The sequence below is a fragment of the Lagopus muta genome, chromosome 1, assembly GCF_023343835.1.
Source record: "Lagopus muta isolate bLagMut1 chromosome 1, bLagMut1 primary, whole genome shotgun sequence".
NCBI classification, from domain to species: domain Eukaryota; kingdom Metazoa; phylum Chordata; class Aves; order Galliformes; family Phasianidae; genus Lagopus; species Lagopus muta.
In genome coordinates this window covers 7,809,078-7,830,278 of record NC_064433.1, presented here as the reverse complement: position 1 = coordinate 7,830,278, position 21,201 = coordinate 7,809,078, and the positions used below count along the sequence as shown (strand labels likewise).

General features: G+C 40.5%; 1 protein-coding gene across 5 annotated transcripts in view; it reads left to right on the top strand.

Annotated features, from left to right (window-relative positions):
* Positions 1 to 21,201, top strand: part of GRM3 (glutamate metabotropic receptor 3) — a 109,242-nt gene that overhangs the window by 39,318 nt on the left and 48,723 nt on the right. The gene's annotated exons all lie outside the window — the stretch shown is intronic.

Here is a 21,201-nt window from a genome sequence, read left to right as displayed (position 1 = left end):
ATTGACTTTGTGACCGTGCTTCACATCAGCATTTGTCTTGGTGTTGTAAAGCAAATGAACTAGCTTTATCCAGGCATGAATCCCACTTCACAATCTGTTCTAACTAGCTAGGGTATGAGGCTTCAGTGGAATGCTCCAGTCAAGCAAGTAAACATCAGAAAACAAACAAGAACACTTGCATTTGCAGAGTTATTACGTGCATTTGTAGTCTGCCCTTTGAGTGTATGTAAGTGCTGGAGCAAGGGATGGTAATGTGAACATAGCTGTAAGATGATTATTCAATAAAAGTGAAGCATGAGAATAAAGAATAGCAATAATAACTGGTGCCTGCCAGAGTTGTGTGTGCTGAGGTTCTTGCTGATGCTTGTCATGATTTGGGGTCATGGGTAAGAGCTGTTTGGAGAAAGGGTTTCCTGGATGTTCTTTTAGACACTACATGTTTCGGTTTGCAGTTAGCTCTCAGCTGTCTATTTTCGGCATGCTGGGAGGACTTCCTGGCAATTCTCTGCTTACGGCTTCAAGGTGAAGGCTGTTTTCAGAAAGTAGTGCCAGCCTATCAAGTATTACTGCCTAAATGCTGTCTGTCTATGCCAGTGACTTTCTCCAAGGATAATTTAAACTCAACTCAATAGAAGTTATCGACATCCTTACATTTTAGCTAGCCACCCTACACTGCTCCACTGTCATTAGGAAGACTCTTCAGAAAGTCTGAACAAGATCCAAACCCAGGGGCACTAAAAGTCCTGTGAAGGAAGCTGCCCATGTCCAGAAAGGATAGGGATCCCTTGCAAGATATCTGGGTTATGATTTTTACCTCTGCATGCTTGCAGCATGAACAACTCCGCATGGCTTGTTTAATTACTCTTCCTTTGATCCATTTGGAGGATGGAGGAGCTGTGATGTACTGGAGATTATCACCTCCTGTGTTTCTATGATGCGTGATCTTCATTTGTGCTTAACCTACCAAAATATTCTCTTACAACCCAGAAAAATATATCTTTCCTTGAAGAATATGTCACAGTATTGAAATTAGGTCTGAGGCATGTCACCAGATGAATGAAATTGGGCTGAAGCCTGAAGAAGATGGGATTAATGTTACTGTCCAATGAAACCAAATTTCAGCTGCTCCCAGGGCCTTACTAATTTGCCTCCAGACAAAGAACAAAGTACATTCACTGACTAGGCTACCATTCACTGGAGAGGTGTATAGCACATTACAAACATTAATTCTTAGGACACATCCACAAGGTCAGGAAGTAATGGTATCCCTATTTTATATAGGCACAGAGAGGTGAGCCAAAGGCAGAGATGAGCATGGAACCAAGTTTCAGAGCACTGCTTTACTTACTATGCTGGAGCCCTTCCAAAGAATGGAGGAGGAATTTTTATGTCACAGTGTGATCCAAAACCCAAATGCAATAGAAAGATTTGCATGGATTTTAGTGACTTGAATGCAGAAAATGTGGAGTATACATGAGCTTTCCTAAGAGATTTGGGGAAATCAGTTCCTTAAATTAGAGGCTGTCATGGAGTAAAAAGCTACTGAAGGGCACCTTCATGGATAGTTTCAGGATTTTCTCATAAAAATAAAATGGTTACTCAGGGCACTTTTGTTCTGTTGTAGAGCTCTCTCCTCTTGGTTCTGCTATGGGCTGCATACCCTGCTGAAATTGGTCACCTATCCAGAAAAAACAGTTTTGTGAAGAGTTGGTACAGTGACCACAGTAGTCTGATTAAATAAAGCAACATTTGTAAAGAACAACATGAGTTAAATCAATGCTTCTGATGAGAAAACAGAGAAAGTTTAGGCAATGAAGACCTGGCAAAGGATCATACCCAAAATACTATCTACTTTTTCTAACAATATCGATCTTATAACAGGAACTACTTCCTACAGTCCTACAACTCTGTATTACATATGGACTGGACTAGACTGGAAGCAGCACCTTACTGCTTCTAGTTTCTTGGTCTCTTCATTGTTCTTCAGTGTCAGTGAGAAGCTTTTTCTTTGCTTCTTCTACCATTAATTCATAACCATGCTTTGCCTCCTCAGCCTCCCATTGGTAAAACAAAAGGTATGGTACTTATCTTCAGTTATAGAGAGATTTTTATGTAGGGAAGAAATATAAAATATTCTTGCGTATCAGTTCAGGTAGTGGAGTGGAAGAAACGGTTCACAGCTCCATGAAAAAAAGTATATTCCTGAATGGAAAGATTAGGTGTCAAGACAGAAGTAACCAGAGGAAATTGAGATGTGCTGCAAATTTACTTCCATGTTGTCTTGTCTAAGCCACCTGGGAAACAAGCAGTCCCTGAGCAAAGATTATGTTATTACTTCAAGCTCACGGCATGAGCTGAAGAACAGCTAATGCTCTGCTGTAATTGTTTACTGAATACTGAAATCAGGCAGAAAGTTCACATGCATTCAGGAGTACCTGTCCTCATTGATACTCTGGCTGATGGAAAACGTATAAATTGCTTACTCTGTCCAGAACTGTATTGCTTCCAAACGCCAACATATTGATTTGAACAGCAGATCTAGGAGTTGAAAATGGGTTCTTTGAAACAGTTGGCTTAACAGCTAGAGGAACAAAACTCCCAACCTCCATACTGACAAGCTGATGAGTTTTTAATCTCTTCTCTGTTGTTCTTGTAATGCAACAGGTAAACACAACCGAATCTGGGAGCTTCTCCCATTGATCTCTACAGTTTAATAGAAAAGGTTTGCACCTTCTATCAGAAATAGAAATAATCATTTGGTATACTTACATGGAACTCTAACAATCATGTCAACATGGTCCATGTACTTGTTTTGTAGATTAGTTTGTTCATTCCTAAAGTTGTTTACAATGAAGACTTAAGTACACTTAATGCTAAGGTCACCAACATGTATCTGTCAAACACTGTTTTTCATTTCTGTATGTGTCTGAAAAACTGTTGTCCCAGACTGAAAGCAGTTGCGTCCACATACCTGATCCAAGATCTAGTTCTGCAATGCCTGCAGATATATTTGCAAACTCTCTGACTTTCCAGAAAAAGACTTTCTTACTATACCAATTCTAATTCAATATCCTTTTTACTAGATCCATCAAATAAGGGAGAGAAGAAGGAAGGATTTCATTTTTTCCACTTTATTTTTCTCTTGTCTTCCCTCCCACATTACTTTGATATTTAATTTAAGATCTGAGGGGTCCTAAATAACATTCTGAGATTCAGTTAAAGTACAAAATATTGTTATTCATTCAGGAATAACTGACAGATAATTTCAATGTTAACAGTGGGCTAGGTGCAGAATGAGATAACTACATTCACACAAATGGACTGTTTCACCGGAACTTTTATCTGGGCTGCACCAGTTTTTATTCCCCATGATTATATTCTTAGATTAAGCCAAGCTGTAGGTACAACAGAACTCATAGTTTAGGTTCATTATGTTTCTCAATCTATGAGTTAGAAGTCAGTCAAAAGTCTCCCTTTGATTCTAATGAATGCTGAATCAGCAACACACATTTAGATTATAATCATTTAGATTAAATTCAGCATGAAAATAATTGTGAATTTTATCCCAACATAAGTAACTTTTCCAGTGTTACCTGCCTCTAAATTTGTAGAACATTTCCCACCATGTGATTCTCTGTATAGCATAAGTTGAAGGGAAATGTAGGATATGGTCTCAAGTCTACAGGGCTGCTCTCAGTGAGTTCTTCTCCCAGTCTGAGACTGAGGTTCAATTTAAGGTGAGCTGAGAGTAAACTGAGGGTGAGAAAGTTCAAGATAGGAGTTCTGTAAGAGATACAGATGTAGATGAAGAGACTGTTGCTTGGCAGCTTAAAAAAAAAAAAACTGTAGCAAGTGTTCTTTTTAGTAGCACTTTCAGTTGTCTAGTGTTTAAAACAGTGCACTGAGAGTAGGGACAAGAGTCACTTGGTCAAGACTTTTGCTAAACCTCTGAGAATATCCTAAAGCTGCTCTGTTACCAGCCCCTCTAAATAATCACTGCTTACATGTACTCAGGTAAAACCTCTTAAGAGTCCAGCAGCTAAAGCCTTTGAAGAGTCTGTCCTCCTTCAAAACGCTTGAATCTCTCAGCTTTTCTAGTGTCCTCCAGAACAATTCCACACAATAGAAAAGGAACCTGCATTGCTTCACAGTTTCTGCTTGGGAAAAGAATCAAAGAATGACAACAGCACAAAAGCAAAGCCAGGATTTCACTGCAATCACTGTTCTTATCTACCAGTCATAATTGAGGTGACCACCAGTGGAGTCTTATCTCTGCCATCAATGTAGTCCAGTAAAGTGGAAGTAGAAAACATGCCACTGAAATGCTAAAGGCAGCCAAAGTATCTTGGAGTGGATAAATAGCTTGAGATAAAAAGGTTGCTACCATGAGGAGCTGGAAGACTTGACATCCAAAGGCACCTGGGCAGAGTCAAAAAGTGGGGCTATGTGAACCCAATGAGGTTTAACAAGGCCAAGTGCAGGGAGTTGCACTTGGGTCAGAGCAATCTCAGTCACATGTATGGGCTGAGAGAACTCACTGAGAGCAGCCCTGTAAAGAAAGACTTGGGATTTCTGATGAATAAAAAGATGAATATGAACCAGCTGTGTGCTCTTGAAGCCAGGAAAGCCAACTGTATTCTGAGCTGCATCTTCCTGGGTGACCAGCAGGAAGAGGGAGAGAATTGTCCTTTTCTGCTCTGCCTTCAAGACGCCCAATTTGGAATACTGTGTCCAGGGACCCCTACTGCAAGAAAGGTGTTGGAGTGGAGCCACAGAGCAGGACCACAGAGATGCTCAAAGGGATGGATCATCTCTCCTATGAAGAAAGGCTTGGAATTTCTGGTGAATGAAAAGATGAACTGTTTAGCTTGGAGAAGAGAAGGTTCCGGGGAGACCTCATTGCAGCTTTCCAGTACTTGAAGAGAGCTTATAAGCAGAAGGGGGACCAAGTTTTTCCTCTGTCTGATCACAACAGGACAAGGGGCAATGACTTTAAATTAAAAGAGGGGAGATTTAGGTTGGAAGTTGGGAAGAATTCTTCACCTAGAGATTGATGAGGCACTGGCACAGGTCACCCAGAGAAGCTATGGATGCCCCATCCCTGGACATGTTCAAGACCAGGTTGGATCAGATCTGAGGTAGCTTGATCTGGTGGGGGGCAACCAGCCCAGGGCAGGGGGTTGGAGCTGGAAGATCACTATGTTCCCTTCCAACGTAACGTATTCTGTGATTCTATGAAAAGCCCAAGAAGATTATGATTGAGAATATGGAGTGGGAAAAGACTGAGAGTTGCTGAGGGACAGAAATGAACTGTGATCAGTGAAGGAGGCCATTGACAGGCTGAGGAAATGAAACTGTTAGCATTTGCAAAATTGTAAAAAGCAAGCACTGTACATATAAGCATCCTAGTTACAAAGTACCAAGTTAACTCACCAAATTATGCTGGTCCAACTTGGGCACACTGTGAAGATAATAAGAGCATTTATCTGTCATGAATGCAAGCTTACAGACTGATAGATCATTTGATCTGTGTGACTTTATATGGATTTGCCATTAGCTTTCATCTTTAGCCATACTGACAGAATCAAAAAACGTATTTATTACGCTTGGTTGTTTTTAATCGACTTTGCATTTTCCTGTGAGTTGCGTTAGAATACAGATAAACTGCGACAGACACTCACAGTCTTCCAGTTTACTGTTTTATTCATATTTTTTCTAAAAAATAAAAAAATAAAATAAAAAATAAAAGATTGAAAAGCATATCACAGATTCATTCTCCTGTAAAAGCTTTATATAAGATTTGAAGGAAAATAAGCCAGCATTAGCTGTACCAGAGAGAAATATGGTGTGCAAAAAAAAAAGCTTATCCTCTGGGCTTGATGAAAAAACAGCTCAAAGCCAGCAAATCAATGATTTCACAGTGCAGTTAAGACACTATGCATAGAGAGAATAGATTTGCAGAATGTGAGTTCTTCCTATTTCATATGATATTGCTCCTACTCAGAAAGGGGGGATTTTTAGTATTAAGCACACAGGAGTCTGACAGTATACAAATTATGTGACAGAGTGGCAGGTCTTCAGCTATATCAAAAAAAGCTATAAGTGAATAAAGGGGAAATCCATCTTATCTAGACATCTGTGTTGTAGATGTCTGCCTTTGAACTAGCTGTCTTGGCTTAATGTGGATTTCATCAATATAGTCAACAGAGTTGAGGGTGTGATTCAGCTTAAAATATATGCAAGCATTTGATGAACTGAATTACAAGCCAAACTCTTTTGGCTAGCTGATGTCACTGACTAAATACAAATCTAAAGAGCTCAATCGATGTAGAAAACTCCATTGTCCATCTCCCTTTCTGCTATCAGAGGAGAGAAACAGATACAATTGGGTGCAATTTATTTCACCTTATTCCAATGTCTAAAATATATTTAGTTGAATTGCATGCTACAATTAACTAATTCCAGAAGTAATACTATGCAATGGATTTACCTAGCAATAGACTAGATTTAAAAGTTAGAGCCTGGGACACTGCAAGTATAGAACAGTCCCCATAGGGTACTCTAGTCTTTTGCAGGCTGGTTTCCTAAGGAAATACAGCTTACGCAATTACAATAACTGTCAATGCCAGCAAAGTTTGAATACTAGCCAGTTTCAACATAACTGTATGAAATGCAGACCTCAAGATATTAATATTTTACAGTTATCCTTTTGAGAAATGAAAGGTGTCTGAGTAAAGGAATGAGAACAAGATTAAAATCTCACTGAAAAGGAAGGGCTGACCGGTGAGTTCAGCCACAACAGCAGACACCTGAGAATCCTCCACAGAGAAAGTCACAGGAAAATAGACTCTCCATAAGCCTCCTTTGCATGGGTGGGATATATCAGTGTTGTAATTTATCTGACCTCAGCTGGAAAATGCCAGACAATTAATCTGTCTCAGAGAAAAATAAAATGCCTTACAGCATTTTGTGAGAGAGAAAATACGTAAGCTGAGGGTTCAAGTGAAGTCAGAGAAACCTTGGCTCTGAATTCAGTGAACCTTGATTTCACACCTTGTAGTTGTGCTTTAGAGAGGAAAGCCTACAAGTAGGCACACTTAACAGTTTGGTAGTGTATTCAATCCAGTGAGAAATCTTTATATTCAAGCAACTGACTATCTGTGACAGTTGCTACTTCTGCTTGAGATAACTTTGTACTGCAGACAAAGGTGTTTGTTCTCTGAGCCACTACGATGTATTGAAAACTGCAGCCTGTGGTGGAGCAAGTGTGGGCTGTTTCTCATATAATTGGTTGATGGGATTTATCATATGAGTATTGTCACTTGCTTTCACAGTACTCATTGGTCTTGCATGAAAGTTTTTCATTCCTATGTGTAGTAGGAAAAGGCAGAGGATTTTGCTCACACTTATTCTTTCCTAAGAAAAAGTCTGCCAGCATATTCCATAGCCAGGCAGCTGGGTCTGAGCACTGAAAGGAGAGTTTGATTTATTGCCAAACTGAGACAGATAGTTCTAGAAGCACATAATGTTATCTAATTTAAACTACAGTTCTTTTTTTTTTTCTTTTTTCAAAACCATCACATCACTTAAAAGTCTAGGATTTTGTCAAGGCCTGAGAAAGAAAGGGAATTTCAAAGTTTACTTTCAGAATTTCTTCTCTTTTCTATGTTTGTTCTCCTACAATTCTCCACTGCCCAGTCATGATCAAGGAGAATCCCAAGGTCTGTCCCAGAGCTCCACAATGGTTAAGGCTACAAGCTTGGTGCTGCCCCAGTCCTCAAGCAAAGTAATGCCAAGGGTTACCATTTGCCTCTCTTCTCACTCCACCAAAGAGACCTCAGCAGTTCACAGAATTACAGAATCACAGAATCGCTAAGTTTGGAAAGACTACTAAGATCATCTAGAACAACCATCACCCCATGCCTGGGACCATGTCCCAGTCACATCACATCACAGACCAAATATGCCTCCATCTATTCACTCCCTATACATCTGTACAATAGGAAGAAGATCACCTGTCCTTCTCTGCTATGTTCCTGCCTCACAAAGCAGGTTGTGGATCTAGAAGGATGTGCATTTGAGGGGAATGCAACCTGGGTCACAATCTGGCAGATACATTTCCTAACCTTCTTTCTTGGTCCACACCTCAGTTTGTGGTTTTCCAGCTCCCATTTTTCAATCAGTGTTCAACAGAAGAATCTGGGGCAGTTCTCACAGCAGTGCATTCTTTTCACTCTTCCTGTAGTATGGACCATTCTGCTGACATTCCTGTGGACAGGAGAAATCTTGGCAGACATGGAGCTTCTGCTTGATCAAAGCAAGGAAGTGCAAGGAAAGAAAAGAAATCCTCAACTCAGGTTCAGTTTTGTTAACAAACACATGCAGTGACTCTTGGCAAGCTCCTGAATTCTTTATGGGATTATTTTTCATTCATGCAGACCTCAGTGAAATTCAGGATGTAAGTAATAATTTTAAGTTGCAATAAGAACTGTATTAACAAGAGAGCTTGCTATTACAAGGCACACAGGCCACACAGAAAGATACTCAGCACTTGACCTCCCCAAATAAATCAGTTCTAACCCCTCTTGGAGTGAAAACAGAGTACATCCCTAATGTGGATTGTAGCTTTCAAGAAATAATAAACCTCTATGCAAAAAGTTATTCAAAACAGTTTTAACCTCGACTAAAACTCACCCTGTGGATTTCCGTAGTGGTGGCAGCACCTGAAGAGTGTATTTCAACCCAATCTGGACATAAATGATCCAAGGGATGAACACCTCTACTACAAGGACAGGTTAAGAGAGCTGGGGCTTTTCAGTTGGAGAAGAGAAGGCTCTGGGGTCACCTGATAGCAGTCTTTCAGGATCTAAAGGGTAAGAAAGAAGGAGACAGGCTTTTTGCAGGGTCTGTTGTGGCAGGACAAGGGGAAATGTCCCCTAACTAAAAGAGGAGATCTTTGGATTGGATATAAGGAGGAAATTTTTTACATCGAGAGTGGTGAGCAACTGGCACAAGTTGTCCAGGGATGTGGTGGATGCCCCATCCCTGGAGGCACTCAAGGTCAGGCTTGATGGGGTTCTGAGCACCTGATCTAACTGTAGGGTTTTTCCCATTGTAGGGGAGTTGGACCAGATGACCTTTAAGGATCCCTTCCAATTGAAACAGTTCTCTGATTCTATGGTAAATTTCCATTTGAAAGTTCATGTCTCCTGCCATTAATTGTAAAGGAAACAAAAGAAAAAGAACCTAATTTTAGTTGCTGAAAATTAAATATGAAAATCAGTGTTTAGTGGACAACTTTGGAAACTGCTTTATCTTTTCTGCAGTTTGTCTAGACAAATCACCTTTCCAGTATAAAATGAGAGGGCATCAAAACTGTAAGGTGAGAGGATCAGGCAAGGAATGACCACAAAGCACAGGGACTTAAAGTGGCTGGTCAATCTCACACAGCATTCCATAGTGCTCTAACAAACCTGCTGTGCAACTTATGCCCATAACAAGTTCACAGCTCTGCTTTCAGAGGAAGGGTAAGAGAATCTTAGCGTCCACACTGGCCTGCAGGAATCACAGAATGGTTGATGTTGGAAGCAATCTCATTTGGTCATTCTGTCCAATGCCTGCTCAAGCAGGGACGCCCAGAGCAGACTGACCAGGACCTCATCCAGATGGCTTCTGAATATTTCCAAGGAGACTCCAGAGCCTCTCTAGGCAACCCATGCAAGTGTTTCTTCATCTGCACAGTAAACAAGTACTTCCTGACATTCAGACAGAGTCTCTTGTGTCCCAGTTAATTCCTAGTTGAAGTACTGAGCACCTCAAAAGTGTCTTGGCAAGACAATCCCCTGCCCTCATCAGTTCTGAGCACGCAACCCACAGCCTTTTTGTGTGCTCAGTCACTTTTGAAGCAGAGAAGCCAGTGAACAGTCATCACCCACACCCTACTCATTTCAATCATGGCAGTAGATTATCACCAGCATCACTTTCAGCTCTTTCCAGCCAGCAATGAATGCTTCACATTTACATGTTTGCCTTCTTGTCATTCTATATTTTACCCTGGAGTTAGAGGACCACCTTACTGATCTCCTCTTAGAAGTGGGTTTACTCATCCCCCAAATTGCATTTTCCCATACCACCAGTGGTGTACAACCTCCGTTTTCTGAAGATAGATCCACTTCTAAGATGCTCAGCTGAGAACAGAACCTTTTTTAGTGTTCTAAATTGCTTAACTTTCTTGTCTGTCTGGAGTTCAGAATAGGATTTCCCAAAGACTTTTTATGAAGAAGGATCTCAGAGGCCACAGTTTATCCATCTGAATTATTCATAAGAATAACATGATTCATTGAAAGAGTAAAGAAAGAATAAAGATACATTCACCTGATCTTTACTAAGATGTGGTTAAGTGTAAAAACAAAAAACAAAGTTTGCACAGGTTTTGAAAGAAGTAGGTTGAAGACCGAATTACCAGCTATCACCTAACTTAACTAGGAATTTATTTTCCAACCTCTTTTCAGCAGTCTGTGGGGACAGGACAAGGGAAAATGGCCATAAACTGTAGCTAAGGAAGTTCCACACTAATATGTAAAGGAACTTCTTCACAGTAAGGACGATGGAGCACTGGAACATGCTGCCCAGGGAGGTTGTGGAGTCTCCTTCTCTGGAGATACTCAAGGCCAATCTGGATGCCTACCTGTGCAGCCTGCTGTACCTGTGCACCCCTTGCTTTGCAGGGGGTTGGACTCGGTGATTTCTAGAGTTCCCTTCCAACCCCTACAATTCTGTGATTCTTTAATTCTTCACATTATTCTCGGTGGCTCTTCCTCCATTTTATCATCCATTTAATTTTGAAGTCTGAGATTTGGCACCACAGAGAGGCTCCTCACAAGGAGAAGTGACACAGCCATGTAATGTACTTTGTCCTGTGATGCAGACAGTCCCTTCATCTGCCACAAGGCACACTGTTGCAGAACACTAACTCCAAAGATATAAAATTTCAGGTTGGTCAGCCACTGAGTTCAATTCTGAGGCTGATCGGATGGTTGAAATGCAGGGAAGAATAAAGACAAAGACAGGGTCAGAAAAAACTATTGCCTGTACTACACTGAACTGAAGATGCCAGATCACAGGTGCCAAGGACCCCGTGGTGTCCTGGATCAGTTAGCAACAAGAGCCATGATGGGAATCAATCTGTGGCTTTACACAGAACGCAGTTGTATCTCATATATTATAACCTCTTCAGATTGTCTCCCTGCATTTTGTGTTAAGCGGTTGTTACCATAGTGATGGCCATTTACAATGAGAGAAAGTAGTGGGTGTGTTGGGGATACCAGGTTTCGGCTTTTCACATAAAAATATGTGTGCATGTATACACACTGCTGTGGGCCTGCATGAAAGGAATCAAACAAGCAGATTACAAAAGGTCTGAGGCATGGATAGAGGAGATGAGGAGCAGCTCAATGCAGTCTGGAGGTGTTTGCTCCAGGATTCACCTTCGTCTACAAAGATCTGTGTCAAAAAAAGAAATGAGCTGCGTGGTGACTTATATTTAGATCTATACTTGTACAAGTCACTCCCTCTGTCAGCATGAAGCCCATTTGTTGCTTTCTTTAAGGGATATAACTTGCCAGAAACATGAAATATTGGCTTTCACAGAATTATTTATATATATTTATATTTATATTTATATTATTTATATATAAAACCTCTTACTACTACCTCTTTTGCAGGAAATGCTTTTCAGCAATCCACTCCTTGTTTACATTAGAATATTTGCCAAGGCAGAGGGTGCCAAAAATTCGATAAATAATGCATATATTTTATTACTGCATTTTAGGTCATCTTCTAAGATTTTTCTGCACTCTTCCAGCTAGCACTTCTGGTGGTTACAGTCAGAACTCCAAGCTTTTATTTCTCTCTTTATCCCACCTCTCTGTGAAATCAGAAAACTCATGAAAATCATTGGGTTTAAATATCTGTAGAAAACAGATAAGGCAAAGTGCAGTCCACATATCTAAGCACGTTTTTCTGGGGAGTCTGGCTCAGTTCTATCTCCTTCTGACTAAGGCTGCTAATAAGTGGAGTTAGGTTTCCCTCTCACTGAATCAGCAAGTTCAGGCAATGCCTGGAGTTACGTGGTTGGGGGTTCTCAACCTGAGCGCGAGCAGCATTAAGTGGTACAGGAGAGCAGACAGTTTGCATCTGGCTGGGACCCGAATTCTGTCAAAGTCCCAGATTAAACTGACTGTGAATGGTCTTTTATAAACCCTTATATTCATGTCAGGGCACCCAAATTTGAAAAATGTAGCCATAAACCTAGAGTGGTACAACGTGTCCACCCATGAGACAAGACGGGGTCACGGATCAGAATTAAATACTGTCTTCATGTAAGAGAACATGATTTGAGGATTGAAAATAATTTGGGCTCAAAAGAGGGAAAGAAAAGTGAATATTTTCTAAGTATATGTCTGTATTGTTGCTTGCTCCTCAGTAATTGGAAACTGCCAGGCCCTGTTCCCTGTTAGTGACAATACCTGCTTCTAAGGGCAAGCCAAGTGAATGGCAGGTCTGAGACATTGAGGATATTGTTTCCATCAAGCTCCCAGAGGTACTTTCTGGCAGAGACAAGGCAGTCTCACACCTTTCTTTGCTGACTGGAGAACAAAAACATGAAGAGGAACTCTGAAGTCAGCAGAACACATGGGTTGCAGCAGTTTACTGATCTACAGCAGCTGCAAATCAGGTTATCTAAATTTTTTTAGAACAATCCAGTTCCCATCAATAACTGAAGGCAGCTTTTGTTTCCAGTAAACTTCTGTGACATTTACGATTAAAACTATAAACGCAGCAAGAACAATTCACAATCAATTACGTTTTATTAATGGTTTTTTAATACACGCCACAGCCCAGTAATCATGAAGCTGTTCAACAATGTTGTTCTAAAATCAGCTAATAGCAGGATGTAATTTGCAGCAGTCTCTGCTCACTTACAAAACACTTGCTCTGTTAATTGTGATTTCACACTTCAATGAATGCTGTAGCCTGGAGGCAACATTCCTGTGATGGAAGAGTTACCAGTCTGGGCTCTGGTGTCTCCGTATGAGGGGGAAGGGATCATTTAGAGAGACACTACTGTTGTTACATTTTTAATCCTTTTATGTTGTAAAAAAAATATATCAGCAATGAAATGCTACAATCCATAGTTCACTTGAGTTCTTTCCCTTCTTTACAAACCTAAACAGCATCTTTCCCCATTTTGATCCTCTTCTGGTAGTCTTTGTTATTATCAAGAATATAACGAGACATAAAACGTACAACATATAACAAAGCATACATGACCAGTGTGACCCTACTCACATAGCCCCTATCTCATTCTGCCACCTAAGTTAGTCCTCCTATAGCAAGTATCTGAGTTTTCATTAGAAGGATTTTCATGGCCATTGACATCGCATCCATTTCTTACTAGATCCCTGAGTCAGAACAATCAGGAGATTCTCTAGAGGGAGGTCAAAGGTTGCCATCTGCTAAGTATGCAAGTTAGGCAGATTGAATTCATCAATAAATGGCTGGCTGTTATGAGATAGAGTGCAGCACTGAACAGTCAGGGGTAAGGCAACAGCTCCCCCTCCAAAGAGCTTCTGGTGTAAATGTCAGAAGGAGAAATGTTGCCTCATTTGACAATGAGAGAAACCATCTCAGCTTGGAAAATCCCCAGCTGAGTATTTAGCTCTGCTGTGGTAAGCAAGGAAATACATCTCAGACCAGGAAGAAATGGGACCACCAACCTTGAAAGGCTTTTAGCTGGCTTGTAAACAAGCCATGGGTGGGTGAGAAGGATCCAAGGAGAGGGCTTTACCTATTGCTGGCCTTCCCCTTTGCTGTTCCAGGAAAGTTTCTCCTAAACTGGCTGGTGATATGGAGGGGTACTGGAACATATTTGAATGCAGTTACCTGGGGCTTTCAGCCAAGATTAATTCCCACTGGAACAGCTTAGGTGACAGCAAAAGTCATCCCTTTTGTAGATGCAGAAGAGAAAGGGTATGCACAACTTCTCTACAAGACTAACTCTGGCTGTGTTAGCAGCCAAATTGAATCTCAACATCAGCTATAATGAGAAAGGACACTCTGCCCTCCATATATACAGAGGTTCAGCCATGTTTTGGCCCCGTTACGACAATGTGATGGAAATATCTTGGCAGAGGAGCAATGAGAGTGAATCTGGCAGCCAGAACCAATACCATTTGGTGGGAGCCAAGAATGCTCAGGCAGAGAACCTCGGCTAGAGCATGGACTTATGGAGAGATCCGAGTTCTGGAAAAACCCTGAGAGCTGAAAAGTGGTTATGGGCACAAAACAGAGCTTTGTGAGGGTGGAAAAATCTGATGCTTAAGAATCAAGTAAGAAAAAAAGGCTTAGCATTTGTCCAAAGGCTAAATATGCAGATATCCGTTAGGGACTACACTTAGGCAGAAACTAACTTCACCGAGTTAAGACTTACTTGCATTAAGCACAAGTGTTTAAGCTCCACTTGGCTGCATGTAAGAACTTGATACTGAATATTCCATGGTTTGCTTTGAAACGACCCTACATTTATGCCCTTACGTCTCTTATTCAGCCTTCAGCATTGTTGACCTTTGCATGGCAATGGTGTCTCTGGACTACCTAACAGGAACAATGCCGTGACATCCACAGGTCACATAAATCAGCTGCTCCATTGTCCCCAGAGCCCTGTATTCCCTCTTTTCATTTTCAGTGTCTTTCCAGGACCACATAGGATGTATTGAGACTAAAGTTGAAAAGGACACAATCAATAAGCAGATAGTACTTGTCTGTTCATTGCTGTCTTTGCTGATGTGCTTTCAGCTGTCACCAATGCCTGGAAGAAATAAGCAGATGGATAAAAAGCAGTAGGATTCAGTTCAATCCAAAAAAAGACAGTTGGGAAGATGGTGGGACATGCAGAGGTCTAACTCTGCATTACACCAAGATCATTACACCACAAATTGTCCAGATGGTGCAGAGCCTCAGGCTCATGGCTGGCCTTTCTGATATACATAAATATACTTACTGTCAAAGTACTGAAGAAACTCAGATGAGTTAAGAGAATGCACTGCCTAATCTGGATCTTTAGTTCTCAGAGTCTGCTCCAACTTCTGAGACCAAATTTGTTATTGAAGGACTGAGCCAATGCCAAATACATTCACTTGATTTAACAAGAAGTAAAGACTCATATTTTCACATCACAATAATGTATTGTAATTTTCGATGTCTCCTTGTTCTTTGCTGGGCTAAATTAATAGGTCCTGCTGCAATCTACAGAATCCTTTAATATCTAGAAACTTCAAGAATATCATGTCAGAGACATTTGTTTTCCCGTGCACTGAATATTTTAAGTTCTATTTTTGAAACGGGATGAAAATGCCATGCATCTCTAAGGCAGGGTCTGGGCATCTGTTTTATGTTGACATTGTAGAAAACATAAAGCATCTCTCATTGATGTTAACAGAGTACAAACAGTAATGCAGTGTTCTGATTTCTTTTTTTCTTTTTCCTCCAATATAATAGAAGTTTCTATTTTAAGATGAATGGTTTCCCTCTACATGAACATTTTATGTCTTGCATTGTATGTCACTCTCTATATTGAAATCATCCCCAAAACTTCTTTGGTTTTTCCAATAGAATGGCAATGCTTCTACAGCCTACAGACTTTTAACCCGTCGGAATCAAATTGTGAGCAATTTGTGTACATGGTAAATACCTGTCACTGTAAGGCTCGGATTCCCTTAGAGATATTTCTTTTCCAGAGGTAATGGCACCTCTAATTATAATTGGTAAGGAGACTCAGGCTTGTCCATCACTCTTTTCTGATGATGTGAGACATCTTTCAGTGCAGTTCTCATCAGGCATTAAGGTCATGTTCTGGCAGAGCACATATAAATGTGCCAAATATGTTGGATGAGCAATGCTGCTGTGTAAGTTATCCATGATCTCTGAGAGAAAGACATCCTGGCATTTAATTTGTGTCAGTCTTTAAAATGAAAGAGAATTTTGAGTCAAAATTGGAATTGTTTTAGAAACGTACTTCTCTAGATAAAATTCATAAGGCACAGCAAGGGCTCAGGGAAAGATATATCTCAGTTGGGGTGCCCTTGGAGACAGATATTGAAGGAATCACTAGCTTCAATGCTATAACATGGATCAAGAGCACAGGCATGGGGAATCTCCCCTGTGACTTTCCACTGAGGGCAGTCTGCCTTCAAAGTAAGTTTATTAAGGGTGGTAGGTGATAGTGAGTTGGCATATGGCTCCAGCATTACAATATCACATTATAGTCCCAAATAATGCAGTAAAAATCCATGACTGCCAAGAGGGAGCCACCCACAATAAAGCTAAACATAATCTTCTCCGGCACCCACGTCAGCTCTTGTTGCATCTTTTCTCATGAAGATGGATAAACAGATAAGCCTTGCAAAATGCTGCAGAGAGGAAAGGGAGGGGTGGGGAGGGGGGAACGTAAGAGAATTTGGGATAGCAAGAGGTAGAGAATAAGGAAAAGAAAAGAAATAAACCCTTCATAGTTTTAGCTTGTCCATGTACACTGTCCCATTTGCTAGTTAGCTATTGACTTTGGAACCTACTAGGAGATCTCAGGTGCCTCAGCAATCAATGAAGTTTCTCATTCCATCCTTAACCTCGTAAGTGGAAAATTGGAAAGTCTACTGCTGTTAGATAGACTGCTAATGCCGGACATCGGTGCTGATATGGTGGAAGGTGCCAGCAAATTTCTCATTGATCTGTGATCGTACTCTACTTACAAGTCATCAGGCTAAATGGAACATGCAATTGCACTTCTTTTCAGAGTTTGACACTCAGAAAAAGAGATTGCAGTGACACCTCAAGCCTAACAAGAATTCACTTCTGAACCAATAGCAGAAGTGATTCTATTCTGTGAGCTGAAAGCAAAAAGCCTGCTGTAGACCAGAGCTGTCATATGCATATAACTCTGGAAGAAAGCCATGAAAGATGTTTTGTTTTGTAGATGATAGCAGTGGAACACTGAATTTGGATAACCCAGACATCGTTTTTTTTCCTGATTCTTGCTGTTTTGAGGGAAAGACTACAAACATGTACATGTACTGAACTGTGCAGTCAACTTTTTACAAGCACTGAAATGTTGTGTAAAAAGTTTAAAAAAAAGAATTTTTCAAACCAATAGAGAAGGGTCTTTTCAACAAAAGCTGCACAGCTGCTGTCTTAACACAAGTGAGTTGATTTTTCTGAAGGAAGTTCTGACCGTATCCTCCAAGACCAGATGTCACTCTCCCCTGTGGACCTTTGGTAGAAAAAGAAGGAGCTCCAAAGGCAGCCTGCCCAGGAAAAGTAGTTCACAAACAGAGTGCTGCTGGCTGAATTCACACAGGGAAGTGCTGACAGAAGCTTTCTGATCCAGACATTGAAACTGTTCTCTTTGTGCTTGTTTCTGTTTATTTTTCATTTTGATGCTTGGATCACTTCTATGCCTAGTCTTTACATCTATTTCCACCAGGGATCCAAACTCAATATGGCTGTATATAGTTTTAATATTTTTTATATTAACAGAACCCCTAGAAAAATATAGCCCTGTCTATGGCCAGAGTTAAAATATTAAACATAAATGAAAAATGAGGGAATTGTAGTTTGATCAACAAATGCTTCTTTCTGAAATGTTAATCCACCTTCCTAGAAACATGGTTGGATATTAGCAAAAAATTCGTCTCAGAAAGAGTGGTGAGGCATTGGCACAGGCTGCCCAGGGAGGTGGTGGAGTCACCGGCTCTGGAGGTACTCAAGGAAAGGGCAGATGTGGCACTGAGAAACATAGTTAGTGGGCATGGAGGGATTGGGTTGATGATTGGACTAGAGGATCATAGTGGTCTTTTCCAATCTTAATGATTCTGTGATTCTATGGTTTTAAGCGAGAATTACTGCAAAGACAAAATGCAATGGTCAGCATGGCGAAATCCCTTCTGTTAGGAAATAGCAAAGGTTGACCCAGGGTGCTACCTTCACAATGGTTCAGGGGAGGAACATGTTCTGTATTAGCCTGGAATAGGTACAAAATGTCCCTATAGATATTTGTGAATTACGTAAGCTGCATAGAAAGCATGTGGGAGGAGCACAATAGCAAGAACAGGAGAGAAACTGTGATGCTAGCCCATCTTTGCGAGCTGCTTTAAAATATCCTCCCTTCTTCACGTCAAGCTGTCTGTTCTGTGTCACCATAGTGATGCCACTCACCAGCCACCCTGATCTGCTTCACAAACTGCTGAGAAGCTGTTCATCCTGGAAGCATCACTCCATTAGAACACCAGGGAGAAGCTCCCCAGCCCAATCAGCCTTCACACTACAGCTTCCACTCCCTGGCCTGCTCTTTGGCAACACAACTAAGTGGGCAGCAGGGTACAGACTTCTGAGACTTCAGAAAGAGAATTATATTTGGTGACTAGTGCAGTGTTCTTTTAAATGTCTCCTGTATATAAATGAAGAATCTGAACCCATAGGATGGGATGACTGTGTTTTCCTGGAAAGCAGAATGCTGCATGTAGCGTCTTCCTATGGTTTCATAGTGTCACAGGATGTCTTGAGTTGTAAAGGACTTCAACGATCATCTGTTTCCCACACTGGGCAGTGTTGCCAACCACCAAATCAGGCACTAGATCAGATTGCCCAAGGCCCCATCTAACCTAGCCAGGAGCACCTCCAGAGAAAACCCCAGTTTCAAGACAGAAAATTTTGTTTTGCTATCAAAGATTCTTCCAGATTAAAGAAACAAAGATGAAAGTCCCTGGCTTAACTCTGGTTTACCTCTGTGAAGAGCTCAGAGCTCCACAAGAGAACCAAGCTGTTCAAGGCACTGCCAAAACCATGTTCTTCAATATCTGAAGAGAAGTGAAGCCCTTTTCTAACACTGGTTGCACAAATGAGTGCCACGAGAATGTGTCTGGAACACAGGAAGTTCTAACACAAGAAAGAACTTCTTTACAGTGACAGAGCACTGGAACAGGCTGCCCAGAGATGCTGTGGAATCACATCTGGAAATAAAGACTCCTCTGGAAATCTTTCAGTATGACCAGCTGTAGGGAACCTGCTTTAGAGGGGATTAGACACGATGATCTCCAGAGGGTCCTTCCTATAATTCTATGATTCTGTAAAAATCTGGACTTAGATTCTTCTAAGAATCTCATTTTATCTTTCTGTGCTTCTTTTTATCCAAGTGCAAAACAGAGAAGAATGTTTTATAAGTGTTGTAAGTGTAAATATAAGAACAATTTCCAAGATATAGTGATGACAGAAGCTACAGAAGCAAATAGAATGGATATTGTATGAAATCAAACTAACAGATTCCAAAGGTCTGTTTTTATCCATGCATTGTATTAATGACAGTGGAAGACAGACCTATTGAATTATTAATCATACAAAAAAGAGTATGTGAAAAATGCTGCCCTTTTGTCTGATAATTATTTTCAATTGGATGTTTTCAATAGTTTTATGTCCTACATACATTTGAGTATTATTTGGCAAATTATAGCACTTAGTCTGAAATAGAAATGACTGCTGAACAATTACTTCATTACTCCTCCTAACATTACACATAAAAAGTCTTTTCTGAAACTGGTTAATTGACCACATGTGATCAGCAGACTGGCTTATGTAGGTCACTGAGGAATGAAAGCTTGTTTTCCATTAATCACTTATTTCTGAATGGAAAGTTCTTCTGAGACAGCCTGCAGCTCAGTCTACACAAGTGTTACTAGGTTTGGAGTAAAAGATCTTTAACAGTTCTTATGTCACATTACTGATTTATGAGAGAACAATGTAGGTGTAAATATGAATAAAATACTATCATTTTGCAGTTTGGTGCAGCAACACTGAAATTGTACCATGATAAACAACTGCCTTGAAGTAAGCTTGCTCATCCATCATTCACTGTTAAAACTTAATTGTTGCTTATTTCAATTCCTTTGTGGTAAGTATTTCTAAATTATTAATAACCCTACAAATCTTACAATAATATATATTCTATTAAGAAAAAGGTAAATACAGAAATAAATTATTAAACTAATCTATTTGAATATGATCACACTTGATTTATATGAGAAGCTGGAGATCAAAGCAGCAGCTTTGACATCTTTCAAAAGATATTGACAGGGAGACCGCAGATAAATCATGTATCTGTACTCCATAGGTAGACATTGTGTATGGGTCACAGAATTATCATAATTACCACTTAGAAGCCTGATTTTTCTCTTTTTAAGCTCATCAGAGAATATTTTGATCTTAGAGAGAGCAAAATCATGTAAATACATCATTGCTCTGCTCTCTCTGTGATCTGAGCATTGAACTGTGATTAACAATAAAGAGAGCAAGTCCAGCTGTAAGCATTTCCATGCCCTAAGCAGGCATCAAGTACAAGATTCCTCCTTGTCATGTCTCTCCTTTTTCTCTTTCATCTCATTTTTTTCTCCCTTTTTTGACTTAATTTGCTTGGAAGAGAACCTTTTGTGCCTCAAGGAGGGATGATTTTATGATTAAGGCATAGGGAGATCCAGGTTCAATTTCTAGGCCTTTGACAAAATAAATATGCTTGGTAGGTCACTTAGTAAAGTGCCATGCAGAATGGCTATGCTAATAACTAAATTGGACCACAGGTCATTCTGTGTTGATGAGACAAACCAGTACAAAATGACCAAGCCTCTATGGACACAACCAAATCATTTACTGAGAAAAGTTCCTGGTCATCACTTGCCCAGGCATTTTTAAAAGACCGTTAGTTGATCTGAGTCTAAACTGTGCAGGGATATGTCAACTGGTGTGGTATGGTAAAAAATGGTAGAGTTATAGCTGAAGGAATTTTAAGTAGGGTGCAATCAACAAAAAGAAAAAAGCTTACTAAGGGAAGGCTAGAAGCAGCTGGAGATGCAGTGAATGATAACACATAATCACAGAATCACAGAATCACAGAATCACAGAATCACCCGGGTTGGAAGGGACCCCAAGGATCATGTAGTTCCAACCCCCCTGCCTAGCAGGGCCACCAAACATACACATTCAGATCAGGTTGCCCAGGACCCCGTCCAACCTGGCCTTAAACACGTCCAAGGACGGGGCATCCACAACCTCCCTGGGCAGCCCGTTCCAGGGCCTAACCACTCTCCTAGTAAAGAACTT